The 18,715-nt window shown below is 43.8% G+C and overlaps 1 protein-coding gene across 1 annotated transcript in view; it reads right to left on the bottom strand.

Moving 5' to 3' along the window:
- The window catches only part of B3GAT1 (beta-1,3-glucuronyltransferase 1), a 42,632-nt gene that overhangs the window by 17,736 nt on the left and 6,181 nt on the right, over positions 1-18,715 (bottom strand). The gene's annotated exons all lie outside the window — the stretch shown is intronic.

Genomic DNA, 18,715 nt, shown 5'->3' on the forward strand with positions numbered 1-18,715 from the left:
TATGTGTATTTTGTTGTATTGATTAGTAGTGCTGTACTAACATTTTAACAGTTTTGTAGTTAAAAGGTAACTTTTGTAGGTAAAATAGGAATTATGTATGTGGGATATTTTTTAAAGAAAGGAATGAGGCACTTGCACCAGATAGCAGTGACAGGACACCTAAATCTTTCAGAGAAAAAGAATTCATTGCCTCATTAGGAGAAGAAACTAACTTCTTCCTGGCTCCTCAGCCTGGAAGGTCCTTCAATAAATATAACCCCTTTTTAACCAAATGGACCAAACTTATAAAAGTGTGAAAACCATGACCCATTGTCCATTTTAGGGTGAGTTTTGTCTGCTCTAAATGTACCTGAAACCCTTCAATAAATAGAACTGCTTTTTATTCTCTTAATTTTGCCTGGCCTCTGTTTTGTACCTGAAGACCCTTCAATAAATATAACCACTTTTTAACCAAATGGAGCAAACTTATAAAAATGTGAAACCTGTGACCCATTGTCCATTTTAGGGTGAGTTTTGTCTGCTTTAATGTACCTGAAACCCTTCAATAAATAGAACTGCTTTTTATTCTCTTAATTTTGCCTGGCCTCTGTTTTGTACCTGAAGACCCTTCAATAAATATAACCACTTTTTAACCAAATGGAACAAACTTAGAAAAATGTGAAACCTGTGACCCATTGTCCATTTTAGGGTGAGTTTTGTCTGCTTTAATGTACCTGAAACCCTTCAATAAATAGAACTGCTTTTTATTCTCTTAATTTTGCCTGGCCTCTGTTTTGTACCTGAAGACCCTTCAATAAATATAACCACTTTTTATTCCCTTAATTTTGCCTGTTTTAGGTAAAGGACAAAGGCATCATTCCCATCAACACTCCCATCCTGCAGGCAGCTCCACTCTCAGCTGAGGCTTCCAGCAGAGCTCAGGTTGGCTCCCTCTCCGAGGTGCTGTGCCTGGAGTCTATTAAAGTGCCACAACGGCTTAGTTTGATGCAAGACAAGCACATACAAGATTTAAGCAGGCTGTATTTCAGCCCCAAGCACAGCACTTAGCAGGGCTGCCACGCACCAGGGCAGTTTGCAAACACGGGTAGCAGTTTAGTGCTGCTGCTCCCAGGTGGGGCCACGCATTAGAGGCTGCTAAAAGGGCTGCAGTGCAGGCAGGCAGAGCCCAGGGATGCTGCAGAGGGAGCAGGATGCTCTGGGAAAAGCTCTGCTCTGTGATCTGGGAGTTATCACATCCCCTCCTTAATTCCACTTGAGTCTGGTGCTGTGACCGTGTCCACAGGGGTTTTCAGATTGGGGGACAGACGAGGATCTGACTCCATGTTTCAGAAGGCTTGATTTATTATTTTATGATATATATTACATTAAAACTATCCTAAAAGAATAGAAGAAAGGATTTCATCAGAAGGCTAGCTAGGAAGAGAAAAGAATGAATAACAAAAGCTTCTGTCTGGGACAGAGAGTCCGAGCCAGCTGACTGTGATTGGCCATTAATTAGAAACAACCACATGAGACCAATCTCGGATGCACCTGTTGCATTCCACAGCAGCAGATAATCATTTTTTACATTTTGTTCCTGAGGCCTCCCAGCTTCTCAGGAGGAAAAATCCTAAAGAAAAGATTTTTCATAAAATGTGTCTGTGACAGGTGCCACGCTGCTTGTGCAAATATTTTCCCAGAGTTGTTTTTTTTTCTTGGGGGAAGACATGGAGAAATCCAGGTTCAGAGCCCTGATCAGCCCAAATTGGATTGATCTGAGTTTTCCTTGGCCACTGGGCTGTACAGCCAGCCCCCAGTATTGTGCCCACTTGGAATGAAACAGCTCCAAGAACTGCCAGCTTTTTCTTCTAAATGAACCTTGCAATATTCAAGTGGCTGGACAGAACCTGGTTCTTCCAAATTAGCACTTCAACCACAAAGGTATTAATTTACCAGGGAAAACAGGGCTTTGTCCTTAAAACTGTCATGTAAATGTCCCTCAGCTGAAGTTTCAGTGAATAATTTCTTTTCCATGCATACAAAACCCAAACTCGTAGGAAAATTCCCAGCCAACTCTAGCAAACAGCCAGTTCCCCAGTCAGAGCTCTCTCATTTGTTTTCAGAATTGGTGAAAGCAGTCTCATTCAGACAAAATAAACCAGGGAGGAAGAGGAGGAATTATTCCAGCAAGCATCAGCTTTCTGCTGCATCCCTGTCCAGCTCTTGGAGCCAGAGAATTCCTGCTGGCCTCGATCTGCCAGAGCACAGTGCCCTGAGGAAAGAGCATCATCCCTGCTGTGCCTGCACTGCTGACTGTGCCTGAACAGAGGACAAGGAGCAGTGGCACCCTTGGAATCCCCTGATGAAGCCGGAACAGGTCCCTTGAGCACCCCTGCAAGGCCTAAGGGGCAGCTGGAAAGGCTGAACACCTTACCCAGGGAAGTGCCTTCCCCAGAAATGCACCCAGGAAAGGATTGTGCTGCTGGAGATGGGGTGGGAAGAAATAACAGCTAAAAAATCCACTGAGCCCATGAGAGAGGTGACACCAGCTCTCAGTGTCACAAAGCCACGCTCCCCCCTCTCAGCATGTGCCAAAGGTGAAATCCATTTTCTCCTGTGAACAACACCAGCCGGGAATTACATGGCAGCCTGATTTTACACGGCTGGTGATCACAGCCCAGGACAGAGGGCTTGCCCTGAATCCTAAAATTCCCTTGTTGCCAAAGCCAGGCGAGGATTTTTGTGACTGTTTGTGGTACAAGACAAAAATTGGTCTGGGAAAAATGATGTTCCTGTTCAGGGCATTCACTCCACCCCTTCCCCATCACAACAGCACTCTCCTTTTCTCACTGAACCTGTTTGAAACAAAACCTGCTTAATTCAGATTGTCACTTTTAAACTTCCCCTGTCTCCTCTTCCCCGGGGAAATGAAGGAGAAGGAACAAATTTAAACATCAATTAAAACAATCAAACTCTATTTTCCACTACAGAAAGTATCCTGCCTTTTGGTTTTTTTTCCACTTTTGAAAAGTGATGTGCAAGCCACAAATCACTGGCTCAAATGGAAGTGATTTTAGAGGTTAAATACTCCTAAAACAAAGGAGTTTTGCACGGTTTTGGGAAGAATTGGGTGCCACAAGATGAAAGAGATCCCCATCCTCCGGCAGAGGGCAATGGTGTCGAGGAATGACAACGTGGAAAGGGCACTGATCTAATAAAAAAGCTTTAATAAATCCTGGAGCCACGTGTTAGTAACATGCTGGATTATTAAACACTGAAGGTTCTTTTTTTAAATCAAGTTAATTGGCATCAGCTCTGACACTTGCCATAGGAACGAGTGATTTGATCTGCAACCTTTATAGGCAGTTTTACCTTCATTCCTCCTCTGGGGCTGCTCAGCCCCAGTGTCATTAATCCTTGGTTTGCCCACACTGAAGAGAAGTGATTTAGAAAATGTTAAACTAAAGAAAGGCTTGATTTGAATTTGTACCTATACATCTTACTGGAGTAAAAACATTGTCTAGATGTGAAAAAAAAAAAACGCCTCAAAAAATCCCCAAACAAACGTAGCAAACATTGTTTTGTTGTGCTTCAAACAAGCCAGGAAATAACAAACAGATGCTGCCAAAACCTGCAACAAAAGCTTTGCAAAGAAAATAAACCCTCACACTTCAGGAGATTGTCACCAAAAGCTTTTTCCTCCCAAAATCTGAAATCAGGGTTCCTTCTACTTTTGAAACAGCAGCTGGGTCTGATCCCTGCTGGGAAATGATGCTGGAGTGGCACAAGACAGAGTTGGTCCCTCTGCCCTGCCCACCTCAACCCATGAGCCCTGTGACCCCAAAAACCCTTCTGAATTCACAGACAAGTGCCTGACACAGAAATCAACCCCAGGGATGTCCTGCCCCCTTCCCAGAGGGGGAAACTGAGGCACGGGGTGGTCACAGCACAGCACACCCTGGGCACAAGGCTGGGTCAGGACAAGGCTGGATGGGGTTGGGACCAAGCTGGGACAGTGGGAGTGTCCCTGCCCATGGCAGGGCTGGGACTGGATGAGATTTAAGTTCCTTTCGACCCAAACCAGTCTGGAATTTCAGGATTCTGGAGCTCCAGGTGCTCCACACTCATCCCTGCTCTTTATCACACTGCCTGGCAGGGGATGGGCATTCCAAGCCTCTGTTTAAGATTTTTGGTATTTGGCAGAACAGGCTTGTAAAGCACAGGCTAAAAATAAAGGTAGCAATAAAAGCCTCTTGCTCGTTAATTACTCTGTAAGCCATTACTGCCTAAAAACCCCATAACTTTAATGGGGGCTATTATAAGTATAGTAGCAAAACTGTGCAGCTAATTAGTGTTTAGTTATTAAGCAGAACATAGCCAGAACTGAGTAATGAGCTCACAGAATTGATGCTTCTTGGAGGGTTTAATCAGGAGTGGTGTTTTCAAGCTCAGATTCTCCCAATCCAGGCGACAAAAGGACAGAGGATTTTCAGGTCAGCTCTGAGGGGGAATGGCCATCCCTGAGCTGATCTGTGCAGCACAAACCTCAGACTGCAAGTCAGCAAAGGGAAGGAGAATGACCAGAAATGTTTCAGGTGTCCAAGAGAATCATTCCAGCTAGAGGAGACCTGGATTCATCCCTGACAATCCAAATTTTGGAGCCAATGATGCAACGGAAGGTGAGGGTTTGCATCATTTCTTCACCCAGCATTTGTTTCCTTCTTTTAAAAATTGAAATAATTCCTATGGCCAGAATACAGAAATAATGAATTCTTCTTTTTATGTTTTTTTTAATTTGGTTAGGTTTTTTTAGGTTAGTTTATTTATTTTTTTTTTTAGATTTCAGAAACCCAGAGGTGCTGGAGAAGCCTGGTAAGGAAGCTCAGCCTCTGGGGGCTGTTTTTTCACTCAGTATTTTCTCCAGCTTCCCATACAAACCCCTTGCCTTGCCTACAGAGCCATTTCTTGTGTTTTCCAAACTGCCACAGAACCTGAGGCACAAAATTCCCCTGGCCTTGCAACAGCTGAGGCAAAACCCAACCCACCCTTCCCTTCCAGCCTGACCCACAAATGGGATCAAGAACACAGATTATCTCCCAGGAAAAAAAAATAAAATAAATTAACCAAGCTCCTCAGAACAACACTTAAATTTTAAACAAGCATGAGTAAAGTGGATCAAGGGAGCTCAACACAAGCACAATTAGCTGCTGGAACTTATTGCCACAGGATACTGAGAAGAACAAGAACTTAACAGGATTCAAAAAAGGATTAGTTGTGTATATGAATAAACTGCATATCCAGAATTAGAATGAACCACCCACCAGTTTGGAAAACATAAAACCCCTTGAGTTTCAGAGCTTCAGCCAAATTTTAACAAGCATCAGAAACTTTCTCTTCTCCAGATTAATCCCCCCTCCGTGGTAGAATCAGGACAGAAGTGCAGTGGCATTGCTCTTATGCTGTGACACAGTCCCAAGGCTCCACTGCTTCCAACAGCAAGGTGCACCGCCTGGGAAAGTCTAAAAATATTGGATTTACTGTCCTAAATGTGTTTGTTTTCCTGGACAGGCTCTCACATTGCAGCCATCACCACAGTGCCCAAGTGCTGTCCAGATTCCTCCTTTATTACAGGCACTGCACTTCTGTCCTTGCTGCTGCAAAGGGATCTTTTCCAAGGCTGGAAAAAGCAGGAATCTTTTTATTAAATGATTTTGGAAAGGGCTGAACCTGAGCTTTGCAGCCTTCTTGTGCCAAGCAAAGCAGGAGCAAAAAAATGTGTCACACACCCTTGGCACCAGCAGTGGTGAGGCTGCTGTGGGTCCTGGGTGCTGGCACAGCCTCACCAGGGAATGGCACCACATTTAGGGACCTTTTCTGCTTCCAGATGTGAGAAATGCTGCTCACTTCCAAAAATTGGAAAGGTTTATTCAAACCTTATCAAAAATCCAACAGCAGACTGAATAGAGAAAATATTACAGTGCTGGGAGCAGAGGATTTTCCTCACCATGTGCTCACCCACACAATGGAGATTTTGCTTTTTAACCCTTTAGCTCTCCCAAAGTTCTGTCCATCCACTCCTTCTTTGTTGTCCAGGGGTGGAGATCACTGCCTTAAATCTTGATTGGAGGTCAGGAATTGCCATGGTAACAATCCCACCTTCCCAAATGTCCCAAACCCAGGGCACCCCATAATAACACCACAAGGGGGGTAAAACATAACTATAAACCGATATAAATATAGCTAGTTATAGTTATTTATAACTATATAGTTATATATAAATAAATAAATATATATATAATTTATATATATATATAAATATAACTATATATGACCTATATAGTTTTTATATAGAATAGTTATAATATATATAGTTATAATATACTTAAATATAATAGTTATACATAATAGTTATAATATATAGTTATAATAATTACATATAATATATATAATAGTTATATGTAACTATATTATATATATTATATATAATATATATAATAGATAATATATATAATAGTTATATATAACTATATATAATATATGATATATGTATAATGGTTACATATAATTATATATAATATATAATAGTTATATATAACTAATATATAAGTTATATATAACTATTATCCATATTATATATATTTATTATATATAATATGTATTTATATATAATAAAAATAATGAAATATATATTATGAATATAATAAACAATATATAAATATTTTATAGATATATAAAATATATTTATATATATTATTATATATAACTATATTTATTATAACTATTATATATAACTATTATACTATAGTATATAATAGTTATTATATATATAGTCTAGTTATATATAACTATAAACCTATGAAACTGCTCCTAACATATTCACAATATTTTCCTTTTAATTGTGAGTCAACCATGGCATTCCTCATCTGTCAGACAGAGAATGCTCTGCCCTGCCAACACCAGGGAAAGCTGTGCCTTGACTCAGGTGTGGGATGAGGAGGCCTCTGCTGCCCCCAGTCCTCCCTGATGAAGGGCTGCACTTCTCACATGGTTTTTAAGAAGAATCTCTCCCGAGATAAAAAGCTGTTTGACTTACAGCCCACTCCCAAAATAGAAAGGCAGCTGGGAGTTGCTTTGCTTTGCTTTGGGAAAAGTTGGTGGATTTTTGTTAAGGTTGCTGGTGGAAATGCTCCAGCAATTCTCTCATTTAAGGGTTTCTCATCCAGTTCTCCTCACTGGTGACACAGCCCACCTCGAGCTGTCCCCTCTGCTCAGCCCAGCCCACATCAGACACAGTCCCAGGCTCTCCATTTCCACCTCTGTGCTCTGCCTTGCACCGAGTGTGTGTGCACTGCTGACTCCCATGGATCTGAAAAAGTGACACTAACAAAGGATGACCCAATTTCCACGAGATCAGGCTCAATTCCACAGCTCCATAATAGGCTTTGCATATGCTTTGTCCGAGGGGTTTGGAGGCAGGAGCTGCCACGTGACACCTCATGGGAGCAGGTGGCAGGTCACAATGACCAAACTGCACTTTTCCAGAGGAAAAAGCTCATCTTTCCAACCTGCAGGCCAGCAAACTGCATTTTTCCAGGATGTGCAAGGCTGAATCATTGAGCCAAATGTGAAATGAGCCTTTCCTTTCTCCTTTCTCCTTTCCTTTCTCCTTTCCTTTCTCCTTTCCTTTCTCCTTTCCTTTCTCCTTTCCTTTCTCCTTTCCTTTCTCCTTTCCTTTCTCCTTTCCTTTCTCCTTTCCTTTCTCCTTTCCTTTCTCCTTTCCTTTCTCCTTTCCTTTCCTTTCCTTTCCTTTCCTTTCCTTTCCTTTCCTTTCCTTTCCTTTCCTTTCCTTTCCTTTCCTTTCCTTTCCTTTCCTTTCCTTTCCTTTCCTTTCCTTTCCTTTCCTTTCCTTTCCTTTCCTTTCCCCCTGTACCCAAGGAACCCTAACAAACCAAACAAAACTTTTATATCCTCTGTGAATTATTGGTGCAGGATTCTATGGGTAGCCCTGGTGGGACACGCTGGCAAATTCAAAAATCCAACCCTCAAACAGGAAGAGCTGTGCCCAGCAAGCCACCAAGGCTCAATTTATGTCCCAAATCCCAAAATTCTCAACTGCAGACCTGGAGGTGAGACTGCTCTCCTGGGTGGGACACACCTTTGGTATCACCTGGCAGCAGCTCAGCAGCCCCACAGCCATCAGCACTCACTTTTAATTAAAGAGCTCTTCCCAACCCCTGGAAGAAAATAAATCCTGCTCTATTTAAAAGGAGTTATTAATAACCTGATTCTAATGTATGAAAGAAAAGGGGAGAAAGAAGCTCGCAGAGCTGTGAGCAAGTTCCCTCTCCCACTGCAGAAAGCTACCACTGAGTTCTCTAAAAAGGGAACTTAAAAAGGGATTTAGTTCCTAAAAACATGATTATTCTCTTTTCAATAGCTAACATCAAATATCTTAAAGGTGGGTTTTTTCAAAAAAAACCATGAAGACATCCAAATTCTCCATCACTTTTAGAAACAGCAGCAGCTGCTACACCAGTCCCTGAAGACAGAGGTGAAGCAGAAACTGCTGTGCAGGACCTGCTGGACTTTGAGCAATGTCCAGGCTGGGAGATGCTCCAGACAGGCAGACAGGAGAGTTCCTTGCCTGGGGGCAGAATGAGGCACTCTGGAATTCCAGTGCCGTGAATTCCCAGCTGGCATCACCTCCCTGCTCCTCCCCACAGGTGCAGCTCAGGGCTGGGGCAGAGGAGAAGAGCTGCAGGAGCTGCAGGAACTGCAAGGAGCTGCAAGAGCTGCAAAAAAAAAAAAAAAAAAGTTGCAAGAGCTGCAAGGAGCAGCTGTGATGGTCAGAAGCCCCCAGAGCAGTCACACTGGGAATTTCAGCTGAACACTCTCTGGGTGTCACCCTGTTCTTCTAAAGTTCTTCCAAGCCTTCTGATGTTTACATTTTTGTAATGGAGTTTCTCACGCACTTTTCATGTAAATAATGATCGTTTTGCATTTCTTTTTGGAGAACTGATGGGCTGTTGGTTTGACCAGTGTGGTTGGAGAGGTGACAATTTCATCCTCCAATCCATGGTCACTTTTGAAAGTTTATAAATATTGCAGTTCAGAAATAAACTGCTCTGTTTTTGCCTTGGACATCTCAGCTTGTGTGTGTCATTCATTTAATGTCCCATTGTGACATCTGGGTAAACTCATGTTTAAATTCCTGATTTATTCAAAACTACCTTTCCACTGCAGAGCTGCCAAGGTTCCCAGTGTCACTGCTGCTCCCCGAGCCCGAGTCCTTGTCCCCTCCTGTCCCAACAACACCAGAGCTCATCCCAGCACTGCAGGAACAGATTCATGGCAGAGCAGTGCCAGTCACACTGATACCTTAGGATTTTTGCTTTTATATTTTTAATAATAATAATAATAATAATAATAATAATAATAATAATAATAATAATAATAATAATAATAATAATATAGCAACAATAATAAATCTATTCTATTCTATTCTATTCTATTCTATTCTATTCTATTCTATTCTATTCTATTTAGCAATAATATATTATATTTTTCATCTATTTGCAATCCTGCAGTTCTTCAGTGTAGAGCTCCAAACCCCACACACAGTGGGAGCTGCTGCTTCCTCATTTGGGGCAGACACAACAATTCCTCTCCAGGATTTTAGCTTTTCTATTTTCCATCTTCTTGAAAGAGATTATATTATATTTAATACTAATACTAATGTTACTACTAGTACCAATAATAAATTATATTTAATAATAGTATATTATTATGTTTTCCATCTATTTGTAACCCTGCAGTTCTTTAGTGCAGAACTCCAAACTCCACACACAGTGGGAGCTGCTGCTTCCCCATTCTGGGCAGACACAACAATTCCTCTCCAGGCCTGGCAATCAAGGACACCTCACTGCCTCAGGGCCCAGAGATGGAAACAAAAGGGAGTTGGGGCAGCAAACTTGGGGTCAATGACTTCATCAGCTGAAGCTGGAATTGGCAGATTCACCCCCAAAATGCAAATGGACCAAACTTATAAAAGTGTGAAACCCATAACCCATTGTCCATTTTTGGGTGGATTTTGTCTGCCCTAAATGTACCTGAAATCCCTTCAATAAACAGAACCGCTTTTTATTCTCTTAATTTTGCCTGGCCTCTGATTTTAGGTATCCCAAAAAGGCACCTACAGGAATATTCACAGTGGATTTTCACTCCCGTGGCCTTTCAGGAAACTCCAGCAGAGCTCAGCGTGGCACTCAGAGCTCCCAGCTCAGCAGCTGGACAAGAAATCAGCCACTCCATCAGCTTAGAGAGAAAATTCCCAGCTCCCATCCCTGTTAGATGGCTCTTTTAAAGGGATGAGGCTCAAATCCTGATCCCTGCTCAGTGTGGGTGCCCAAAGAGGAGTCAGTAATGGGACTGAGGAATTAACATTGATTCTCTGATGCCATAGCGTGGAAAGGGAAGTGAGGGGAGGGGAATTTGGCATGATTAAGCAGATGCCTAACTATAATTCAGCAGCTTGCAGCACAAACAATTGGTGCTTGCAGTCCTGCAGTGCATTAGTGCAGCCACAAACCTCACACCCAGCTTGGAAGGTCATTTTTAAATGGTCTCCTGTGTGGATTTTTGCTCCCTGCCCAAATTCTGAGCTTGCTGGGCCTGCTCATAGGAGCACACAGGATGCTCTTATAACCTTTTGCTCACCAGCTCTTTCCCCAGGGAATATGAATTTCTGCCTGTTTGGGATCCTTTGACATGTCAGTGATGCCTCAGGTTTTGGATTTTCTATTTTTCACATTCTGTGCTGCTTTAGTGTGTGGGTCTGGGTTCACATCAGGGGATGCTGAGCTCTGTGCACAGAGCAGGGAGACAAAACAATTCCTGCTCCAGCTGGGCACCAAGGACAAATGATCCAAATCTCAGCCCAGGAGCACAAACACCGTGGGCTGGAGAGAGAAAAACAAGCAGGGTGGGACTGCCTGGGCTAAAGCTGGAATGGGACAATGAACTGCAAGGTGCAAATGGAGCAGAACTGATCACAGGGAGAGACCCCGGGAGCAATCGTGCATTTTGGGGCCATTTTGGGTCATCTTGGGTTCATTTTGGGACCATTTTGGTTCATCTTGGGTTCATTTTGAGACCATTTTGGTTCACCTTGGGTTCATTTTGTGACCATTTTGGTTCATCTTGGGTTCATTTTGTGACCATTTTGGTTCATCTTGTGTTCATTTTGGGACCATTTTGGTTCATCTTGGGTGCAGCCCTGGCTGGGGTCTTGTGCTACCCAAAGTGAATCCATTAAAAATAAATCCCTGCTTTATTCTTTAACTCTGCCCACCCTCTGTCCTAGCTCAGCCTTCTCAAGGCATCCCCATGATACTCTGGCCCATTCCATGTCAGAGGTGTTTGGCAGGGAGTGATTCCTTCTCTCCCACCAGCACAACCCCCCTGTGCCAATCCAATAAACCCAGAGCTGCTCCAGCCCTGCCTGAGGAAATGGGATTTGGCTCTCAGAGGGAAAGGCACAGGATGAATGTTCAGCCTTGTCCAGCTTCCAGCCCCAGCCTGGTGCTGACTCTGCCTTCCCTGTGGCTGAGTTATTTTGGCTCAGCTCACCTCAGCCTGTTCTGGAGGTGAGATGGAAATAGCTGCCCAATTCTGGCCAGGGAGCTCAGGGGCTGAGCACAGCCATGGCAGAGGCACCAATGCTGGCAGAGCCCAATCCCATGGCCTGGAAAATGTCATTTCTCCTCAATTTAGAATCACTCCAGGTCCAAGCCTATCCAGATCTTCTGAATGAGAAATGGAGGAGCCAAACTGGTGCCTTGGGATTTTAGCTTTTATATTTTCCATCTATTTGTAACCCTGCAGTTCTTCAGTGTAGAGCTCCAAACTCCACACACAGTGGGAGCTGCTGCTTCCCCATTCTGGGCAGACACAACAATTCCTCTCCAGGCCTGGCAATCAAGGACACCTCACTGACTCAGGGCCCAGAAATGGAAACAAAAGGGAGTTGGGGGCAGCAAACTTGGGGTCAATGACTTCATTAGCTGAAGCTGGAATTGGCAGATTCACCCCCAAAATGCAAATGGACCAAACTTATAAAAGTGTGAAACCCATGACCAATTCTCCATTTTGGATGCGTTTTGTCTGCTCTAAATGTACCTGAAATCCCTTCAATAAATAGAACTGCTTTTTATTCCTTTAATTTTGCCTGGCCTGTGTTTTAGGAAGCCCCAAAAGGCATCAAAGCAGAAGCTGGAGACAAGATGAAGCTGAGCATTGCACACATCATAACTCAGTGAGCACGAGGTTGTCACAGCGAGAAAAGCATCCCCCGGTGCCAGCATCACTCCCCATCCCCTGCCCTTCCCAGGAGCATCCTCAGCCCTTGGAAAAGCCTGTCCTGCTTGGCCAAGCACCATCCTGCCACCAAATACTCCCCCAGAGAGTCTCAGCAGCAGAAAACTCTGATCTACAGCTGGCTGAGGGCACACAGCCCTCACCTGGCACAGCCTGAGCTGTCTCAGAGACACCCAGATGTTGGGGTGTTGTGGGGTCCCCTGTATGAGGTGAGAAATGAGAATCTAAGTTCTCAGAAGGCTGATATATTATATTATATTATATTATATTATATTATATTATATTATATTATATTATATTATATTATATTATATTATATTATATTATTACATTACATTACATTATATTTATATTATATTATATTATATAAGAAAATGATACACTAAAACTATACTAAAGAAAGAGAAAGGAGACCTCAGAAGGCTAAACAAGAATGAATAATAAAAACCCATGACTGACCAGAGTCTGACACAGCTGGCTGTGATTGGCCATTAATTAAAAACAATTCACATGCTAAGTAAATAATTGTCTAAATCACATTCCAGAGGAGCAGGACATGGAGAAGCTGAAGCTTCTCATCTTGCCAGGAGAAGCAATCCTGGCAAAGGGATTTCTCATAAAATATCCCAGTAACACCCAGACTCCCCTGCAGGCTTTGCTTGCAAGGTGAGGTGCCAGATGAGCCCTTGGGGAGCTCTGAGGAGCTGGGGGGGTTTGTAAGCCCTGCTCTAAGAATATTGTAATCACGCAGTAATTATGGCACATCTCAAATCAACCAGGCAAATCACAGCGTTGTCATTATTATTATTATTATTACCACTGTCACCAGCCCTGCCTGGCAGAGAGCGGGCCCTGCCCAAGGAGGGAGCAGGGCGGAGGGAACATCCACAGAGCTCCAGCTCTCTCCCTTCAGGGCTGCCCAACCCACACCCCACCTCCCTGGCAGCTCCTCCCTTCCCAGGACCACGTCTGTGCTTCCCTCAGCTGTACCACACGTAATTAGTCAGGTTGATTTTACCTTTTTTTTTTTTATTTTAATTAAACAACTTCAAGCACAAGAGCAGCCCTTGTGATTTGATTGGAGCTGTCAGTCTTTCAAATGTCATTCCTATAGATGACTAATCTTTAAAAACATCAGTTACTAAACTCATTGACTCAGTTGATGATGAGCCAGAGCAGAAATGATGGTTGAGACAGAGAAGGGGGTGGCAGAGCTGCATGGGGCCACTGCAGCTCCAGGGATTGGAACTTCCAGGGAAATGCAGGCTATGGAAATGGGGATGTGGCACATCAGAGAGGACATCTGGGCACTCCTGGTCCTCCCAATTGTTGTCATGATGACAAAAAAGAGAATTTTCTGTCTCAGCCTCTCTGAGTGTGCTGGTTCTCAGCACAGAATGAAGCCATGGATTCCCATCCTGCCTCTGGAACAGGGTTCCCTGCACTCCCTTTTCCCACATCCCCCCAGTGCAGCTCAGCTTTGGGAAGCACCCCAAGATTTACAAGGTGAAAGTGTCCCACAGCAGGAGCAGCAGAGGGGGCACGTGGGGATCCCATCCCAAATGTGGATTTTACCTCACTCCACAGGCTGATCCCATCCCACTTTGGGATTGTTCCCCTCTCCACAGGCTGATCCCATCCCACTTTGGGATTGTTCCCCACTCCACAGGCTGGTCCCATCCCAAATGTGGATTCTATCCCACTCCACAGGCTGATCCCATCCCAAATGTGGATTCTATCCCACCCCACAGGCTGATCCCATCCCACTTGGGGATTGTTCCCCACCCCACAGGCTGATCCCATCCCAAATGTGGATTCTATCCCACCCCACAGGCTGATCCCATCCCACTTTGGGATTGTTCCCCACCCCACAGGCTCTGTGCCCAGCCTGGCTCCCAGCCCTGCAGGGCTCCCAGCAGTGGGATAACCCAGTACAGAGATAACCCAGATCCCACCCTGCTCTGCCCTGGGATAACCCAGGCTCTCAGGTGAGTTATTTATTAACTCTGAGCCTCTTGCCTTTAGAGCCTTCTGGAATGAGACAAACAGGACAGAAACAGTGCTGGCAGCATTTTCAGAAGGCAAATGGGTGGAAGGAAGGAGGTGCACATGTGGGGTGACAGTTTCAGGGGATTGCCACCAATCCCAGCTGCCACATCTCCCAAAGCCAAAGGACAGAGTTCAGGTCCCCCTGCTTCCCTCCCACACGTGTCCTGCCAGTCCAAAACCCCCAAAATCCCCAAAACAGATTTATGGTGTGCAGCATTTCCCTGAGCCCAGCACCTGACAGCAATTCCTGCATCCTCTCAGTGCCACAGCCTCCACAAAGGGCAGAAATGGGGCTTTATTTATAGACAGGCACCTTTTATTGCCATTTTTCCTCTTTCCTGAGGCCAGCCTGCCAGGCTGGGGGCAGAGACACAATCTCCACCTGCAGGATCCAGGCAGGTCCCCCTTGCTGCTGAGGATTCGTCTCACAGTGGGTTTGTTCACAGCTGTGCCTGCCAGGCCCCTTCCCTGTGCTCCTCTCTGAGCTCTGGCTGCTGGCACTTGGGAGAATTTCAGAGTTAAAGGAACTAATAACTTAGAATAACTGACTCCAAGGGAGATGAGGCTTCAAAGTGGGCCACCCAGGAGTGAGCTGAGCTCTCAGAGTTGTCCTTTTCCACACAGCTTCCAACCCATCTTTCCAATACTCCCCATTTCAGCAGTAATTTTTTTGTCTCTGCTAAAAATCATGTCAGGAGTGATGCTCCTTGATGTGACAAACAGAAGACAACACTTCCAAAGCCTCACAGGAGGTCACTCCAGGAGCTGCACGCTCTGGGAAGATGAATATGTCCGAGTCATGCCTGCTGAATGTGACACTATTATAGGAAAGACACAGGCAGAATTATTCATCAGCAGTGACTTGTGTGGCTCCAATCTCCTTAACCAGCTGCTGTCCATCCGAGTGGATCAGAGCCCATCTGAATAAACCCTGGACTGTCCCCAGCAGCCCACAGCACCCAGAGCAGCCTCTCCTGAGCTCTGCATCCTCCTTGGGAGCCAGGCATTGTCGCAGACATCTTTTCATGAAAAATCCTTTCCTTAGGATTTTTCCTCCTGAGAAGCTGGGAGGCCTCAGGAACAAAATGCAAACAATGGTTATCTGCTGCTGTGGAATGCAACAGGTGCATCTGTGATTGGTCTCATGTGGTTGTTTCTAATTAATGGCCAATCACAGTCAGCTGGCTTGGACAGAGAGTCTGAGCCACAAACCATTTTTATCATTCTTTCCATTCTATTCTTAGCCAGCCTTCTGATGAAATCCTTTTCTTCTATTCTTTTAGTATAGTTTTAATGTAATATATATCATAAAATAATAAATCAAGCCTTCTGAAACGTGGAGTCAGATCCCCATCTCTTCCCTCATGCTGGAACCCCTGTGAACACGGTCACAGGGCATGGCAGGAGGGAGGGAATATTCCTGCATGCCAGGCTGCAGGGAGCGGGCAGGCAGCGCCACAAAGTGCCTGGCAGCCTCTCAGAGGTGGCAGCCTTGTGCCAGATTCTCCTTCCCTCTCTCCCAAATTAGAAGCAGAGCGTGCCACTAGAAAGTCAGGTGAGAGCTGTCTCTCCAGGAAGAGAGAGGCTGCCTCTCACAGCATGCTGCTGCTCTGAGCACAGCCAGAACCCCCAAAAACCCCCACAGCTCTCTCTGCACTGTCCCAAACCCGCCCAGGTCAGGAATGTCCTGACCCACAGCAGAAACTGTGCTGGGATTTATTCACAGCCCCTGTGATTTAAACACTGCTCTCCTGCCATGGACACAGCCAGGGAAGCCCCTCTTGGAGGCAGAGAAATGGCAAATATTTGCAAACATTTTAAAAATAAAAAAACTTAATAAATTAGAATTCTTTAAATTGTGCAAATTACTAATATTCACCTTCCCTAGCTCCAGAGCCCAAGCTGGGCAGTGCTGTATTGCACTAATAATATATAATACATATATAATGTAATAATATAATGTAATGCAATGCAATGCAATATAATGTTATGTAATATAATATAATATAATATAATATAATATAATATAATATAATATAATATAATATAATATAATATAATATAATATAATATAATATAATATAATATAATATAATATATCATACATATATAATGTACTACATATATAATACATATAATAACACATACTATGAATGTATTATTAATATAATATTATTATTATTTATATTTTTATTAATAATATTAATATAATATTATTAATGTAATTATTGATGTATATTATTGATACATTGTCATATATAATACATATTATATATGTATTATATGTACATATGTATGTATATATATGTATGAAGTGTACATATACAATGTATATAATAGACAATATTATATACTCTCTATTTACATTTTTAACATAATCTATATATTAAAATATAGATTTTTTATATTGAATGTATACATAATGTAATATAATGTAATGCATATATAATGTAATTATAGAATATAATATATATACATATATACTATATATATAGACTATAGAATATATTTTTATGTAAATATGCACTTATATACTCCTGCTGACTGCAGAGGACACAAAAACACCAGCCAAGCCCCCTCTCTGCCTCAGTCACACCCATTCACACCCAAACATCCCCTCTGCCCCTTTTCCAGCCCCCAGCTCAGCCCAGCTCAGCCCCATCCCTCCCTCCCTCCCTCCCTCAGGCTCCCAGCCCCCTCCCAGCCCTGCCTCAGCAGCCATCACGTGCATCCATTATTCAGGAGAAATATCAAGTTATTCATGAGCCAAACCAGTCTCCAGGTACTGCACCCAGCCTGACAAAATCCCTTCTGCTGGCTGCTCCCTTCCCAGCCTGAGCTCAGGCACAGGAGAGGGCTTGGCTCCCTCATTTTTTGGGGGATTTCTGGTTATTCTGTGAGGGACAGGAGGAGCAGCCCTGCCAGCCTTGCCCTCACCACTGCCCCATGTCCCTCAGGGTCCCTCAGCTCCTGCCCACTCCCCAGATGTCTGCAGGTACTCTCACTGCTCATAGTGCACCCAGCCTGGCAAAATCCCTTCTGCTGGCTGCTCAGGGAGAGGAGAGGGGATCTGCTCTGGTTTGGATCCCTCATTTTTGGGGGATTTATGGTTATTCTGTGAGGGACAGGAGGAGCAGCCCTGCCAGCCTCCCTCTCACCCCTGCCTGATGTCCCTCAGGGTCCCTCAGCTCCTGCCAAATGTCAGGGTCTCTCACTGCTCAGAGTGACCCCAAGAAAAGTTCAAAATTCTCTTTTCCCAGCCTGGCACTTGAAGAAAGAGTCAGAGCTCTTCATTTCTCAGTCTCAAGGTTGTTTATTGTATCTTATCTATAAAAGAGTCACGAGTTCTTCTTATTGTTCTTTCTAGCCTTCTGTCTGTATCCTTTCTCTATTCTTTAGTATAGTTTGGTTTAGTGTTCTTTTATATAATATAGTATCATAAAATAATGAATTAGCTTTCTGAGAACACGGAGTCAGATTCATCATTCCTTCCTTCATCTGGGCGTTGGAATGTTGGGGGACACAAAACAGATGACGACTTTGGACCTGGCTAACATCACAGATTTGATAACAGGATGCCTTGGCAAAAGCAAAGGGAACTTTCAAAATTAGATCTGGATTGCAAGAAGACTCAATCAAACAGATTTACTAGAAAAATGAAATCCCATTAAACCCTGCAAGCAAGAGATGTTGTTATATGCATAAGTTTGTGTGATTTTAACCTAATCATTGTAGTACACATCACTAGTCTCCCTGAAATAGTATATCAGTGTTTGTATCCCACAATAAAATCAGATTCTGATCACTAAGTCAGTCTCCCCGTCTCTCTCCATCACCAACAAACACCAGACTCACCCACTGTGACACTGACACCCTCCAGCAGCCCCAGTTCCTCACAGCAGCACATCAGAGCATCCCAGGCCCTGCTTGGGGCCACCAGGACAAGAATCTGGACCAAGCAAACCCCAACTCATCCCAAGTGAGATCCCTGTCCCCCAATGGTGACAGGAGCGCTGCTCTTTATTCACTGAGAGCCCGAGCGGGCCCCAAATCACGCTGGCATTATGTTATGATAATGCTGGAAGTATTATAAATGCTCTGTGTGCCAGACAAATCCTGGAGCAGGCTTCCAAATCCCCTCCAAATCCCCTCTTGTGTCTCTACATTCATCCATTCATGAAATGCAGAGCAGAGCCCCAGCATCCTTCCTTCTGCTCTGGGCTCTTTCCAGATCAATGGAAGGTGAGGCAGACTCCAGGGGTGTTTCTCCTGGAGTAGCCTTTTTTTTTGTTTTGTTTTGTTGGGTTTTTTT

The sequence above is a fragment of the Melospiza georgiana genome, chromosome 27 (genome assembly GCF_028018845.1).
Source record: "Melospiza georgiana isolate bMelGeo1 chromosome 27, bMelGeo1.pri, whole genome shotgun sequence".
Lineage (NCBI taxonomy): Eukaryota > Metazoa > Chordata > Aves > Passeriformes > Passerellidae > Melospiza > Melospiza georgiana.